Source organism: Mytilus edulis, chromosome 10 (genome assembly GCF_963676685.1).
Source record: "Mytilus edulis chromosome 10, xbMytEdul2.2, whole genome shotgun sequence".
Lineage (NCBI taxonomy): Eukaryota > Metazoa > Mollusca > Bivalvia > Mytilida > Mytilidae > Mytilus > Mytilus edulis.
In genome coordinates, this window is record NC_092353.1 from 20,594,884 (window position 1) to 20,611,583 (window position 16,700).

Here is a 16,700-nt window from a genome sequence, read left to right on the forward strand (position 1 = left end):
AAAGATACCAGAGGGACATTCAAACTCATAAGTTGAAAATAAACAACGCCATGGCTAAATAAAAACCTTTAAGACAGTATGTTTAATACATTGATTGTAAAGATTTTGTCGGATACACTTGTATATCAATGACAATTTAGTCATATTAGAATCATCTCATCGTCAATAATATGGTTGGTTATCCTTGTTAAGAAAATGTGGGATATTATCAATGTCTTTGGCGAGGTCCGTGTTGCTTCGTACTTAATTTCTAGGTTTTGTTTGGTAACATTAGTTATAAGTACTATTTGTCTTTTGGTCGTTTTACAATATTTGCCATGGCATTGTCAGTTTGATTTTCGACTTTTGTGTTGTTTGCCTCTCTTTGGATTACTTTGATAAATGAAATCTCTTGAATATTATGAGGCAACCTCTTGTTGACAAATATAATAAATGGTAATTTCTTTCTTTAAAATGAGATTTCTTAGGTCACTAAAATATTTCTTGATTAATCATTGAAAAGGTTGAAACATTTGATCTATATCTTAAAAAGTAAGTAAAAAAAGAATAATGCTCACACACCTTCTGCATATATGTTTAAAAGTAAGAACAATTTGATATCGTATACATACACAATTACTCTTTTAAATTTTGTTGAATTTATATAAAAATGCATATTTGAGAATGAAAAAAACCATTTACATATAGAACATCATGTTCTGAACAAGGTTTAAACATAGAGGAATGTTATTTCATATATGAAGCATACACATACCTGATTTTTCATCTGAAAAACAGTTTAAAGTATCTAATTAAAAAAAATCATATAATATTTTTTACAATCCATCACCGTTTGATAATTGACTGTACATATGATGCGATAAACAGCTATATAACTGTAATACATAGTTTTCTGCTATTTTATGATGGTGTGATACTAAACCCTTAATGGGACGGATTGTGCTTGATTTTCATATGATAAAGACATTAGCTTTAAATCAGTTTAATTGAAGTCATGAACTTGCATGTCAGTAACTGCTAGAATTCCTTTGTATCATTATCATTGTCATTTTGCTTAGTTTATTCTGTCTTCGGACTTGTTTATTATACATTGGCTAGAGGCATAGGGGGTTGAGATCTCACAAAACGTGTTTAACCACGCTGCATTTTTTGCGCATGTCCCAAGTCAACAGCCTCTGCCCTTTTTAGTATTGTAAGTGTTATTACATTTTAGTTCATTTATATTTTTCGGAGTTAAGTGTGACGGATATTTTCACTGAACTAATACACATTTTTCTATAGGAGCCAGCTGAAGCCCGCCTTCGGTGCAGGATTTTTCGCTATGTCGAACTCCCATTGGATGCCTTTGGTTGTTTCTCTGCTCTATGGTCGATTGTTGTCTCTTTGACACATTCCTCATTTTCATTCTCAATTTTATATAATCTTATATAGTATTGTTCTCGTCTCATTTGTATCAAGCATCAGTGTAAAAACATGATAAGTATGGAAAGCTATAAATTCAATATGATCTCGCCATATGCACAACATACAGTAAGCTGAATGTCAAAAAGTGCACAATATTAGTTGCTGGTGTATACATAGCACTTGGTTTAATAAATGCGCGACTTTTGTTGTAAACAGATATGATTGGTATTTTTACTGAATCAACTTTTGTGAAATCTCACAAAACGTGTATAACAACGACGCATTTTTTACGTTTGTCCCAAGTCAAGAGCCTATGCCTTTTGTTAGTCTTGTATAAAACCATTCATGCACAATGCATGGTGCATCTGGTGTCATTTTCTGGACAATATGGTTATACTTATACACATACTAATCATTTGGGAAACTATATACTTAATACATTACTTGTTATATGCAAAGAAAGAATCGATCGACAGAAAATAAGATAGAAAGGACTCTGAAACATAGCTCCAACGTTGAGACATATTTTAAGAATTATTATTCTTACCTTTAAAAACTGAAAGGCTTGTCATATTTCCGTTACAAACATCACAAATCGTTGGATAATTAGGAAACTGTTCTATTAAAATATTATATAAAAATGAATGTTAAAGTCAAAACTAAACTCCGTAGATTTTTTTATATTGTTTATAATCATTGTAACATTTTGGAATGTCGACTTTGAAACAAACTATTAGAGTAATTCAACTACATTAAGTTTTTGGTTTTTTATTGCGTATTTACAGTTGGACATTCTAGGGATAAAACTGTATATTTACAGGAAAAAGTATATGCCTATAGCTAAAGCGTAATCAATTGGAGAGAATAAAAAGTTTTGATATTACGATAGTTCACATGTGCATAAAGTTATATTTTTTTATGCAATATTATAAAGTCATTCCTTAATAGCTGACGTTTGTTCAATTGCAGCTGTGATTTTCAAGTAAAAAGAATGAGAAAAAATATAAGAGTAAGATAAGAATACGAATAAAAATTAAAAACTTTCCACATCAATTTTATTAATTATTGATTAGAAGCTCCTTTCGGTTTACTCAAAGTTACTTTTGACGTCCAAGCATAGGTTTTTTCATACTGATTCAATAAACAAATGTTTCTATATATTTTTGCCTGAAATTAGGAGATAAGTGTCAACTGTTAGTTAAAAATATGTCACTTCCGGTCTCAAATGATATTTTTAATTACACTGTTCCCAAAAATATACGGCTTCTATATACTTTAGCCGGTAATATGGGAGATGTAAGATATGTCTGGTTTAGTAAAATTCACTTCCAACTTAAGTGTTAGGTTTATGGATGTATATTTATTTAAAAAAATATTTAGTTTCTAGGAACTTGTTAATGAAATAAGTGCAAAAGTATCTACTTCCGGTTTACTCAAGGTCACTTCCGGTTGATATTTTTCAAGGTCGTTTGTCAACCGACAGTTTGTTAAAGACCCTATGGCTTTAGTACCAAGTTGGAGCAATAATCAATTAAAGTTAAATTGAATCATTCCAGGTCCAATGAGATGTCATTGGATTTTGACCAAATGTTTTATATCTTAATCACAATTAGGTAAACATTTTGCACTAATTCTTTTATATATATCTTTAAAAGTGACAGAGGAAATAAAGGAACAAGTAAAAGTCAAAATTTAGAATTTGACCTAGACCTTTGAACTTGACCAAGTTTTGTATTCTTTATATATAGATGACCTGTTGTTTTAAGTACTTGAAACAGACCAAAACACAAAACGTAACCTTAACCAATTAACCATTAAAATAAGGTCGCTAACCTATGAAAATTAGGTCAAGGACATTCGGCATGTGTTAGAAGGAAACTTCGTACAATAAGGTATCTGCATACAAGATATGAAGCATCCAGGTCTTCTACATTTTGAAATATAGCGCTTTTAACAAATAGTTAATGCCGACACCTAAGAATAGTAACACATATATCTCACATACTGCTACCATCGTCGCAGGCGAGACAAAAATGATGTTTAAAAAATAAAGAAACAATTCAAATGTTAATGACTTACTCATTTGATTACCGTATATTGTAATAACATCTCCGTTGTCGTCGTTCGGAATGTGTCTACTGCAAAAGTACCATGCATGTGTTGTATTTCCGTCCATTACATGTCTGTAAAATCATTTCAATGTAATTTCTATTTAAACTGTATCATTACGTAAGTATGTACATGAGTGTGTCTAACCTTTTATAAATACCAAAGAGAAAATAATTCTACTTGGTGATAGACATTCAATCAATAATATTTAGTATATAGTTATCAAAGGTACCAGGATTATAATTTAATACGACAGACGCGCGATTAGTCTACATAAGACTTTTCAGTGACGCTCATATCAAAATAGTTATAAAGCCAAACAAGTACAAAGTTGAACAGCATTGAGAACCCGAAATTCCAAAAAGTTGTACCAAATACGGCTAAGGTATTATCTATTCCTGGGATAAGAAAATCCTTAGTTTTTCGAAAAATTTAAAGTTTTGTAACAAGAAATTTATACGTTACGATGTTATCGGATGTTCAATTTGAAACATTACAAATTACATTTTCTGGTTTACCGGAGAAAAAAAATTCCTCAATTCAAAATATAACGGAAAAATTACTTTCATCATAATGCGAAATTTTTGTCTCACGTCTAATAGCAACCATTCAATGCTTTGCGAACGACCTTAATATGTTAACATGATATGACTGTGCAACCTGCTTTAAACAAGCCCAAATCCCTGAGCTGAATGTTTACAAGGTGGCAAGTTTTCATGGCATCGTACTTGGGCACACTCCGAGAAACCTAGTGTTTGTTCTTACTCCTAAATACCTTGTACTAACAGGAAAACCTTTAAGTGAACGGTGTTTCTAAAAGTCATAAATATTTACCGATAAACAAAAAAAGGTCCAGATCTCCACATGCACTGACTCGTTATTTCTGTACCATTAATCCTTAATGTCAATATTGTTGGGTCTTTACTATTAATAGTCCATCTACCAATAGATGCGCTGTCCAATGCGGATTGATAAGTTTTTGTTTGATATCGACAAGGAAGGACACAAAACCCTTTGTAATTGGCAGTAGATCCAATAACTTTATCTGAATCAAACCATTAAATATATAGCATGAATGAACAATTTTACTTTAAAAAAAACCACACAAAACAAATCACTATTATACGCCTGGTTATAAAGTAAATGGGGCTACCCGAACGAACTGCCCTAATTCAATTTAGTTTGAAAATGGCTATTTTCAGCCGAAACACAATCCATCGTTTTGTCGGTTTTAAAAGGACTTATGATCATTTGTTTTCGAGAACCGAACTTTATTTAATTAAAAGTGTTCTGACAAGAAATGTAAAAAATCAGTAAGCATTTTACCAGATAAAAATGATAATTGGGTAAAGGTAATGAATATATATGTCTGGTATCTTTTTTTTTATCGATTTTCTGATCTCTTAAATCCATTTTTGATGTAGGAATCAAGATAAAAACAATGTTTAACCCCGCCACATTATTTATGTATGTGCCTGTCCCAAATCAGGAGCCTGTAATTCAGTAGTTGTCGTTTGTTTATGTTACATATTTGTTTTTCGTTCACTTTTTTTATATAAATAAGGCCGTTAGTTTTCTTGTTTGAATTGTTTTACATTGTCTTATCGGGGCCTTTTATAGCTAACTATGCAGTATGGGCTTTGCTCATTGTTGAAGACCGTACAGTGACCTATAGTTGTTAATGTCTGTGTCATTTTGGTCTCTTGTGGACAGTTGTCTCATTGGCAATCATACCACATCTTCTTTTTTATAAGGAATATTATAATTGTATCTGTATTATCATGCAAGACCCAGAAAACAATAGATATAAAAAAGATGTACTTTGAGTGCCAATGAGACAACTCTCCATTAACAAGAAAAACCATCAATGTCAAAGTACGGTCTTCAACACAGAGCCTTGGCTCATACAAGACAGCAAGCTATAAAGGGCCCCATGACTAGTGTAAAACCATTCAAACGGGAAAACCAATGTTCTAATCTATACCAAAAAAAACAGAAACCAGACACACTTGTGAACTACATCAACAAGGATAACTTCTGAACATCAGATTCCTGACTAAGGACAGGTGCAAACAAATGCAGCAGGTTTAAACGTTTTAAAAGGTACTAACCTTCATCTTTACCAAAAACAATAGTGTTATATTACAACATTGAAAGACACACTATAAGATATCAATGTAAATGGCTTAACTTAATCAAAAGACATATTAACCCAAGTGAACATCCACTGAACGAATCATTTTGATCTATGACACAATGTGAATACAAAATCAATAAAAAAAGGGGTGAATAGATAAAGGCAACAGTTGTTTACCGTTGTGAGATATGACATGATTTCAGAAATTCAATCATAACTTGATCAAAACGCCGCCAAATAGAATAATATACACAGGTAAATGAAAATAATTTTGTTGTCAGGTATACAGTATAAATGGAGAACGGAAATATTTTTTACAAATTACATAGTACGAGGACAGAAATGAACATTTAGAGTCATACTAAACACTTTGCAAAGATAGTATATATTACGAAAAGAGAGACTAGATATAACCCTAAATAAGTAAACATTTTAACAAAAACGCATTACAAATTATATCAGCAGGTCGAATTAACACGAAAGTGCGATTTGAGAGTACCCCCAGTTACTAAAAGCTGGTTAAAAGTCAAAGGAAAATCATGCATCAGAGACTAAAATCAACTTAAATACATCCCAGGGATTTACCCCGGTAGTATTTTAACGTCATCAACAGTCAAATAAGTCATGACTTGTGCAATGCCAACTTCGCTTATTCTACTGCCTCAGATGCGCATTTCGGCAATTATTATTGCCTCTTCAGTGGCAAAAGTATTTGAAAGTCCTAAATGTAATACATGTCATCATCAATATATATTGACATAACATCACAGAACTTTGCAAGATTTCTTTCTATTTGTCGCTGGGATAGTTTCTGTTCCTTTCGTGAAAAAAAACCCTGAGTATGGTTGAACAACACTTATGTATTGCAATACCATAGATATATTCTGTTTAGTAAAATTGAAAATGAAAATGACGAATATTCAAAGAGACGCCAACCAGAACAAAGAACAGACAACAGCTGAAGGCAACAAATTGGTCTTCAACGGAGTAAGAAAATCTCGCACCCGGAGACGGGCCTCAGCTGACCCCTAAATAAAAATGTGTACCAGTTTAGTGAAAATGGACGTCATGCTAAACTTCAAAACATATAAATGAACTTACTTTTTAAAGCATATAAGACTAACAAAGGCCAGAGGCTCCTGATTTGGGAATGGCGTAAAAATGCCGCAGTTTGAAGCATGTTTTGTAAGATTTCAAACCTCCCCTATAACCCTAGCCAATAACGAATAAAGAAAAACATAACAACACGCACAATAAAACTCTGTTTAAAAGAAGTCGAAGTCCGATGTCAGGTTGGGCAACAAAAGAAACTAAGCAAAATGACAATGATACATACATGTAAATTAACAAAGGACTGCTGGCAGTTACTGACTTTCCAACTCAAGACCTTAATTAAACTAGTTGGAAAATTATGTCTCCATCATATGAAAATCAAGCACAATCCCTCCCGTGAGGGGTTTAGTATAAAACCATCATAAAATATATGAGAAAAACATAACCCGTATCATGCCAACACCTTGTTTTAGAATAAATATGTAATTTCCGATGCAAAGACCCTATTGGTGAATCAATATTAATACTAGTACAAAAATATGCAATTCTTAATGACTTGACAACACTACTGTGGCTCTATCCCTTCTGAATAAGTTTGTTAAGAGGTTTTGATAGTTTTGAGGAGAATGTCGACACTTTTATGCTTTGTAAACAATATTACCATAAAAGATTGGATGTAAAATACCTGAACGTACAATATGTCTGCATGATTCATATTTGCTAATTATGCCCTTTTACCGATGAAAAATTTAGTAAATGTTTGTAATTTAGTTAGCTACTAAGACGGGAAAAGTACCGTAAGTTAGACACACAATTTAAGAATAAATTCTTCAAAAGATCACATGACTTGTTTCTTTCTTTGCTTTCATCCTTGGCTCTAATAAATACGTGGCTTTGATCGTTTGAGATGAAGGTAAATCCAAAGCTTTGATATAAAAAATCTCAATTGTCAGACATTCATGGTATGATCTATCTTAAACAATGTCTACAAAATGCGATCATTATCAAATGATTTGAGTGCCCTCTTGAATTTTATTTTGAGGGTTCACAATTCCGCGGCTTTCAAATATTTTTGCCCGTTCCTAATGAAGGTAGATCACGGAAAGCACTTCGGACGCACAAAATTGTTATGTTTTCATTTTTTACCGCAATGGATCGATACCTTTGCTGGTAGATAATCAGTCCCGATGGTATCATCAGCTCAGTAGTCAGTACTTCGGTACTGGCATAATTTATAACAAACCTTTCTGAAATTGTCCGTTTAATAAATTATTAAAAAAACTCAGGTTTCAACTCCATCAGGAAAAGGTGATCTTAGATGGATTTGGCTATTTGAAGGTATTTTTTTGTCATATAACTCTTTAATTATTCCTGTATTCATATATTTTCGGCTGTCAAAAATTGCGCTTTGGGCGTTCCCGGTGAAGGTAAATTCCGAAAATCGCTTCGGACGCATGAAATGATTAAACGTGTTGTTTTCGCTTTTTTCACCTCAATTAAAACGAATACTGCGAAAATTTTACTGTTATTGCGATCCGACTTATAAACTCACTTCCACTTCTGAAATAGAAATCAAGTCCTGCAAAATACTTTAGTCTTCACTTCTAGATAATTTTATTCTTTGAACTAACTTCAGTAAAAAGTAAAATCACAAAAATACTGAACTCCAAAGAAAAATTCAAAACGGAAAGTCATTAATCAAATGAAATAATCAAAAGCTCAAACACATCACACGACGAGATAACAACTGATCATACAGCTAGCTAAACATCTCACCAGTATGACAGTCGCATCAAATTCAATTATATTGACAACGATGTGTGAACAAAACAAACAGACACAATAGGTTAACATGTCACAAATAGTGGAACAACAGCAACACAACCCCAACCTAAAACTAGGGTGATCTCAGGTTCTCCCGATAGGTAAGCAGATCCTGCTCCTCATGTATCACCTCGTGTCGTCATGTTATCACAAAGCCGGTAAATAGTCTAATTCGGTAGGTCACGCTCGTAGAAAAGGAACAGGATTGCAGTTACAATATAAGGAATATATCCGATTTCATCTGTGAAACGGATATTCCATAACGATCTACTACTCGTGATGGCGTCCGAAAAATTTACGAAGTGATGATGTCTGCTTTACCATTTGGATCTCTTGGCTTATTACTAGATCTTTACTTGACTTCCGTTCTTTGGTGTCCTGTTTTTTTTTGTGTTTTGTTACTATCTGAATCTTTCATCGACTGATTTTATAGTTTTTGTTCTGATTTTGTGTTGTTACACAACAGTGGCAGGTCAGGGGACGGTTGGCCGCTAGCAAACCTGTCTACCTCAGCTAGCATGCATACGTCGATGTAAGAATGAGTTAAACTGATTTACCTTCCGGCAAATTATAGTTTCCCCCTGGTGTATGATAACATCTTGAAATTATTGTAAAAACATTGAATCTTAGATTAAGATGTAATTAAAGTGGGTCAGTCTTCTTTAAAACAAACTGCGAAGATATTAAAGCATGAATCGAAAAACAAACATATTATGCAACATAACAGTTCAAATACCACGTTACATCAAAACCCAGAAAAACACAAACTCGAACGTAAAAGGGGTGAATGAACAAAGTTGAACACCAATTCCAAACCATCGCGTTTTGTATTTGCTACAGTATACATGTGTATAAATTTTCTAAATAATATATTACCTGTATTATATATGAATCCGACAAAAAGAGTTAAAATATGAAAACATGTTAATTTTCCCATTGTCTTTATTATCCAAGTTACAAAGAAACAATGATTTCAGAAACATAAGTTTAAAACATTCGATTATTTATATTTTTTAATTTCAACTGATGTAATATGCAACAGTTGTAGTGAAAGTATGACTAGCCAAGCGTTTCATTTTAATCCATGCATAAAATACTATTTCTTTGATAAACATTTTCTTTAAAACTTTAAAACATATTACAGAAAATCTTGTACTTTTCTATTATACATGACGAGAGATTTGTCTTGGATGTTTAATATGCAATGAAAGGTGTAAAGAAGAATTAGGAGATAACGTGCGTTGTATTTAAGCTCCGACGGCATCAATTGGTGATTTGATGGTCGCAAATTGAGTTTACTGGCGACGCGTTCGTAGAGACAGTAAACGGATATTTTTGACTATCAAATCAGCAATGGATGTCGTCGGAGCTTACAATACAATTCAATTATCTCAATTCTAATGAAACTGACAGAAACAACGTCAAATCACACTTTTAAAATTTGTCATCAATCGTCTGTGCTAGCGCGAACATTTTCATAGCATCAATTGTCAATTGAATTTTTAATGAGGCTCTGCGATTCTTTGTCATATTTTCTCTATTTGATAACTTGGAATCATTGGGTATATACAGAACTTACTTTTTAGAATGTTTTCAGACGATCTTGGTACCTTGATTTTTATCTTCTTATTAGATTCATATAATGTAAATGTCTGGAAACTACTGTTGTCCTCAACTTGAAACGCTCAGCCAACTAGACCATATGAGTAATAGATTTCATTTATCGGTGGAAGCTCTCCTTAGATAAAGTGATGAAATTTTATGGCGGCATGTAGATTGTATATTCCCTTATATCGTCTTAATGAATGTGCATATAAACGTTTGTTCATAGAATGGTTGTGTGCTAATTGTTTCAATAAAATCAAACAGATAGATATATGTACAGGTAAATGCGAGAATCAATCGAAAAGTGTAAAATTGAACTGCTGGTGTCTACATCCTTTTTTGTAAGAAAGTTAAGATGACAAATGTGACGGTGTTAATTCCATATGCAGTTCAAATGACTGAATGATATTTAACTAATATGTTTCTATTGTCCCTTAACATCAATACTAGCGCTTTGAATAATGAAAATATTATGATAAGTGTGACAAGTTATATTCATAGACAAAGGTTACGTCAGGTTACCAAAATTATATTTATAGGTTAGACAATACTTGGTCATGTTTTATGAAACATGACCAAGTATTGTCTGACCAACTTAGAACATATTCACACTTTCGAGTGACCTTACAAAATTATCCTTTCCCATTGTAATTTTCAAACCTGAATAAGAGTTCACTTTTTATAATGAACTAAATGTTAAACACAGGTAATTATCATTTCAATGGATGGAATGAAAAAGCTCGGACATAGTTTGTGAGGACCGTATGGATAAATCGTTTTTCTTCTGCTTAAGGTAAAATTTGATACTTATATATCTTGAGATTTTTTTATTTTAAAAAGCAACACAATGTTATATAAATCCCCTTTTTGAAATTTGACTTTTTTTTTAGATATAAAACTCTCTGTATAAATATTCAAATTCAGACCATTCAACATTAAATGCTTACTTTCTATTGATAAATTTACATGTATTTGTGTTTCTCCAAAAAAAATCTTTGTTTTATATATCAGCAGTCTGGCATTGTTTTCTTGAAAGAGAAAAACATCCTTCAAATGTCAGGTATACACATTAAATAAGTATTATTTTACCGTCATCCTTAACCAAATTGTTTTTGTTTATTCTATATATGTGTACCGTTAGAAAATGCATGAAAATTTGCAAAATTCAAAATGTTTTGTTTTAATCTTTGATCTTCATCTTTAATCAGTAGGCTTTTTTTCCCATGGGAAATGCCTCAGGGGATTATACACTTCGTTAGTGCAGTTATTAAGAGTTCACTTTTATAATTAACTGACAATGAAAAGTCATTCATGTATAGCATTTCATAGTGCATGGAAAACCATGTACTATGAAAATTAGAAGAGGAAAAACTGACTTTTCATTGGACGAGAAGGGGTGAGTATGTTCTAAGTCTTGAATTTTTAATGAGGCTCTGCGATTCTTTGTCATATTTTCTCTATTATATAACTGGGAATTATTGGGTATATACAGAACTTACTTTTTAGAATGTTTTCAGACGATCTTGGTACCTTGATTTTTATCTTCTTATTAGATTCATATAATGTAAATGTCTGGAAACTACTGTTGTCCTCAACTTGAAACGCTCAGCCAACTAGACCATAAAAATTCTAGATTTCATTTATCGGTGGAAGCTCTCCTTAGATAAAGTGATGAAATTTTATGGCGACATGTAGATTGTATATTCCCTTATATCGTCTTAATAAATGTACATATAAACGTTTGTTCATAGAATGGTTTTGTGCTAATTGTAACAATAAAACCAAACAGATTACAGATTATCTCATCTCAAGAGTAAAAAGAATGAAAACATTATTGTGAAAAGAAAAAGACAACATCATATGTTATAATCCATGAACCAGTACATACAAAAAGTTAAGACTGAGCTACATTAATCAACATGAAGACTGGATAAGAACTCAAACGATTTCGAAGAGCCAGCAGTTTACCGCTTCACTAGTTATGTCTGTTGTGTTGCTGATATACGTGTATAAGGTAGTTAATCAAAAATATGAAAGAGAGGACGGTACATTTTTTGTCATTCGTATATTGTGTAACAACTAACAAAGTCATGATGCTGCATGTTAGAATCTAGAAGGTTCGACTGTACTGCTTGAATGTTCATGTCTCAAAAGAAATGTTAACAATGGTGAAATTGTAATAACATTATGTTCGACTGAACATTTGCTGATTTCCAGTCTTAAATAAAGTATGAAATATTTAATGCGAATGATAATTTATTTTGAATTTATTTCAAGATCAATTTGAAAGATAATGAATGATATTAACAAAGTTAAAAGTTCAATTAGAATAAAATTAATGATAATCAAAGAAACATTACCAATCCCGAGTCCGTATTGGTGTCAGTCAAACAATTACTTTCTCTAATTTAGAACGAATGTAAAGGTAGCCCTACTCTGACACTAAATAGTACTGTTGATCTCATTGTTTACTTAAGCTAACCAACATATTTGCTAAAATGAAACTTTTGATGAAAGAGAAATATAATAAGCCAATTTTGAGCTAAAAAATTAAGTCTGTTGGGGTTGCTCACTCAAGGTAGTTCATATGAATACACTATGAGATCATCATCGGTTTTTGGAACAGTTCGTTTTACTCGGTCTGAGGTTTTCAATGTTGTATGTATGTGCTAAGTCAGAAATATGAGAATTGTTTTCTGTGGTTCGATTGATTGATTTAGTCGAACAAATGGTTTTGTCAGGTTTTATGGACTACCTCTCTTTCGACTAGAAAACACAATAGGTGTCAGACTTCCAATCAATAATCCCTATCTGTTCAATTAGTTATCTTTTTTTTTTTTTAACAAATAAATATGCTTTTTTCTTCAAATTGCTTGTTACATCTTTACTTCATTGTCCAAGCTTCAATAAAGTATCCCTGTGAAATACTTTCTGAGTATCCAGGAAAATACACAGAATATAATAAAATATAATAAAACATTATATTTTTTTCCACATCAATTATATTAATCTTTTTTTTAACTATTAGTTATCAAAGGTAACAGGATTATTATTTAGTACGCCAGACACGCATTAGAAATCTAGCACCACTAAGGGGTCTGATGTAGACGAAACTTTAAGTCCTGCGGAACGAATTATAGCCAGCTTTTATGTAAAACCAGCAAACGAAAAACAAACATTGTATTCAGCAATCAACGACAATTACAGTATTACTAGCTTCCTGTTATGGAAGGAACATACAGAAAGCAGCGGCTTAAAAATGTTACTTTAAAGTCATATGAAACGAGTGAATGGTGAAAAATAATGTTTATACAATTGTTGAACCAATGCATGTATATCATAAAGTTCATCAGTCTGTTTAAAGTGAAAAAATGGCAACTGATTAATTGTCGTGTTTTGAAGCCGTAGTTTACCGATTGTCACCTTATAGTTAATAATCAACAAAGAAACATGGATATTGAGCAGGTGTATAATATGTACAAATAGATGATAGTTTATTTTAATAACAGATCCTTGGGTATTGCGATCACCGGATTTTTACGAGAAGGGTCACGCTAATGTCACTTGCATACGGAAAATATGTCGGCGAATTGTTTGCTTGAATCAAGCAATTAACAAAAAGTAAATTTCTTCTAAATGTGAAGAAAGTGCCTCAGAAAAAGGATTGGTACATAAGTTTTAGAATGAAAACTATTCATTTAGTCATAAAAACATATGCATCATTTCCTTTTTACTTGAGGTATCAACTTTAAATTAGTTAGGATGTTCTATAAATTTCCTGTTACAAAACTATGCATATTTTGAAAAACTAAGGATTTTCTTATCCCAGGAATAGATTACCTTAGCCGTATTTGGCACAATCTTTTGGAATTTGGGGTCATCAATGCTCTTCAACTTTGTATTTGTTTGGCTCTACAACTATTTTGATATGAGCGTAACTGATGAGTCTTATGTAGACGAAACGCGCGTCTGGCGTATTAAATTATAATCCTGATACCTTTGATAACTATTTTCTATCTGGTTTTCCTTTTTTGAAGCTCGAATATGTGATGAAAATTATTCAAAATACAATTCACTTAGTATTAGTAATTCTTCTAAATGTACCGTTGATGGTTGACTACTGGCATAATTCTCGACGCAAACATCCGCCAAATAGTTATACAGTGAGCTTGTATTCATCAATAGGGGACATTCACTAGGCCATGGGTTAAAATGAAAACAAAGACGTAGACACTTGTTCAGAGGGAAACCATAAAGAGCATGAAGAGTCAAAGGTTTGATGTATTTATCTTTTAGATAACCCCTCAAAGGTCTAATATTATGGGTCCGCATACTTGTCATTCGGGTGATTATCAGTTATTCGATATTATTTCGCGTCATTAGAATCAGTTTTAACATACATGGCAGACATACAAACACAACTGACTTAAACATCCAACTCACTAAGAAGTGTCATAGATTCTGGTACAGAGATGACTGTTTTCGTCAAATTCGATGTATATGTTCAGAAATGAGGCGGTTGAGGCCGTATCTGTTGATTTTTTAAATCTCTTTTTCATAAAAATATATTAATAGAACAAAATCAGTTTGGATCGTAAACGGAAAGACCTTTATCAATTAAATGATCTTGATTCTTTGCTCTTATTGTGTTTTACTAGTGTCTGAAGGATTCACCATTTTGTTCGACAAATATTTGTCCCCTGTCAGGAATTTGACAGTTGTTTTCCACTCTTTCTGTTCTTTGATACATCTGGCTCTGTCATTTTTTATTGACTTCCCCTTTTTAAATTTACCCTTGAGTGCTTTGTGTTTTGCTGTACCTTTTTTACGATTTTCATTAGACATTATAACTCTCAATAATGAAATGTTAAAGGTGATAAATTATGTGACACTTTCTCTTCTTCACAAATTATTTAGAAACTTTTTGTCATTGATTTAGATGCAATATTGTTCTATATTTCTAGTCAAATAAAGATAACAAATACGTAATATGAAAAAAATATTGCATCTAAATCAATTACTAAAAGTGAATTAAAACTCACAGTAATTGTCACTTAATTATTTGCAAAGAACATTTTCCTGTTTAATTGATTTGAACATAAACAGTTTTCAATTGTACTGTTCAACACATGGTTGTAAATTTACATTTGTTGACAAACCTTTTATATGTTGTCTTACATAATATATGTTGTGTTATAACACCAACGGATCAAAACAAATGATAATCAATATAAATATTAGCTTTATAATTCATATTGAGAAAAGTACTACTATCCTCATTTACTAACTGTATAATGTATTAGCATAACCTACATGTCATTGAGTATTTGCATAACCGAAATATTTGTAAGGAATTTGTTTATGCAAACACATATATATGGATCAAACAACAGACGGTTTCTCAATACTTTCAGCTTCGTACTTTTGAGCGACACTGCTGAGTCTTTTGTTGACGAAACGCGCGTCTGGTGTACAATTTTTTAAATCTGGTATTGATGATAAATCGCTAATCTGTTTTGTGTTATAGTTATCGTGCCAATTGTGTTATCAATGGAATTTCTTTTATTGGGTTCAAACGTTTATTTATGGACAGAACACCTTTTTACATAAAATAGTCAGGCTCTGAATCTTCACGGTAGTTAAAGTCCATATGTCGGTCATCTAAAATACAAAAGGTGACATCCACAGGAATGTCAATATTTTCTGCATTTTAAGCTCTCTCTGAATTTACCATTATTAGGAAGTTCAAATTCGAAACTTCGAAATCCAATCTGAGGTTTTCTTTTCTTGGAGAAGTCAAAATTTAAGGTTCGTCATATATTTAAATTTATCGACAGATGTTTTTGTCGATTGCTATATATTCTGCAACACATGTTGTCAAAATATTAACCTTCACAGAAATAATGTGTCTGTCCATTATGGGTATAATGAACTTTTCAGCTAGAGAAACAATTTACCAGATTTTGAATTACCCAGCCTATTAAGAAAAAAATTAGGGTACTGATTAATGCAGGTGATTGCTAGGCAAACTCATCATATATAAGATGATTAATATTCTGTACACCAGACGCGCATTTAGTCTTTAAAATACTCTATTTCTATTGTTCTGTTGTCATCCTTCTATAGTTGATGCGTTTCAGTCGGTTTTAATTTGTAACCCCGATTTGTTTTCTCTCAATCGATTTGCGACTTTTGAACAGCGGTATACTGCTGTTGCCTTTATTTATTCATCAATGACACTTAGAAAAAAAAAATGCCGAATAAAAAACGCAGTCAAACAGCATTGAGAATAAAACAATTCCGAAAGGTTTTGCCAATTTCAGCTAAAGTTATCTATTCCTGAGGTAGAAAACCCTTAGCAATTCCAATTTCGCATCCATAACATGCCATTATTTTATCGTATGACATGTACAAATTGTAGTTATGCAGAGTTCCGACCAATGAAAGAATTAGATATTTATAGGTTTTCGTTGAACATCAAGATTGGTTAATCTATAAGAGATGTCGGTTTCTCTTATTTTTGTAGATACCAGTATATTTGTCGAAAACGCATCCGGTCTCTGTCCTT

General features: G+C 32.2%; 1 long non-coding RNA gene across 1 annotated transcript; it reads right to left on the reverse strand.

The window, feature by feature from the left end:
- Window positions 1-1,944: 1,944 nt before the first annotated feature.
- Window positions 1,945-9,504, reverse strand: LOC139492379 (uncharacterized). Its single transcript, XR_011656810.1, has 4 exons — window positions 9,404-9,504; window positions 4,348-4,558; window positions 3,484-3,587; window positions 1,945-2,023 (listed from the first exon to the last, which is right to left on the reverse strand). It is a non-coding gene; the product is annotated as an uncharacterized lncRNA (long non-coding RNA).
- Window positions 9,505-16,700: the final 7,196 nt, after the last annotated feature.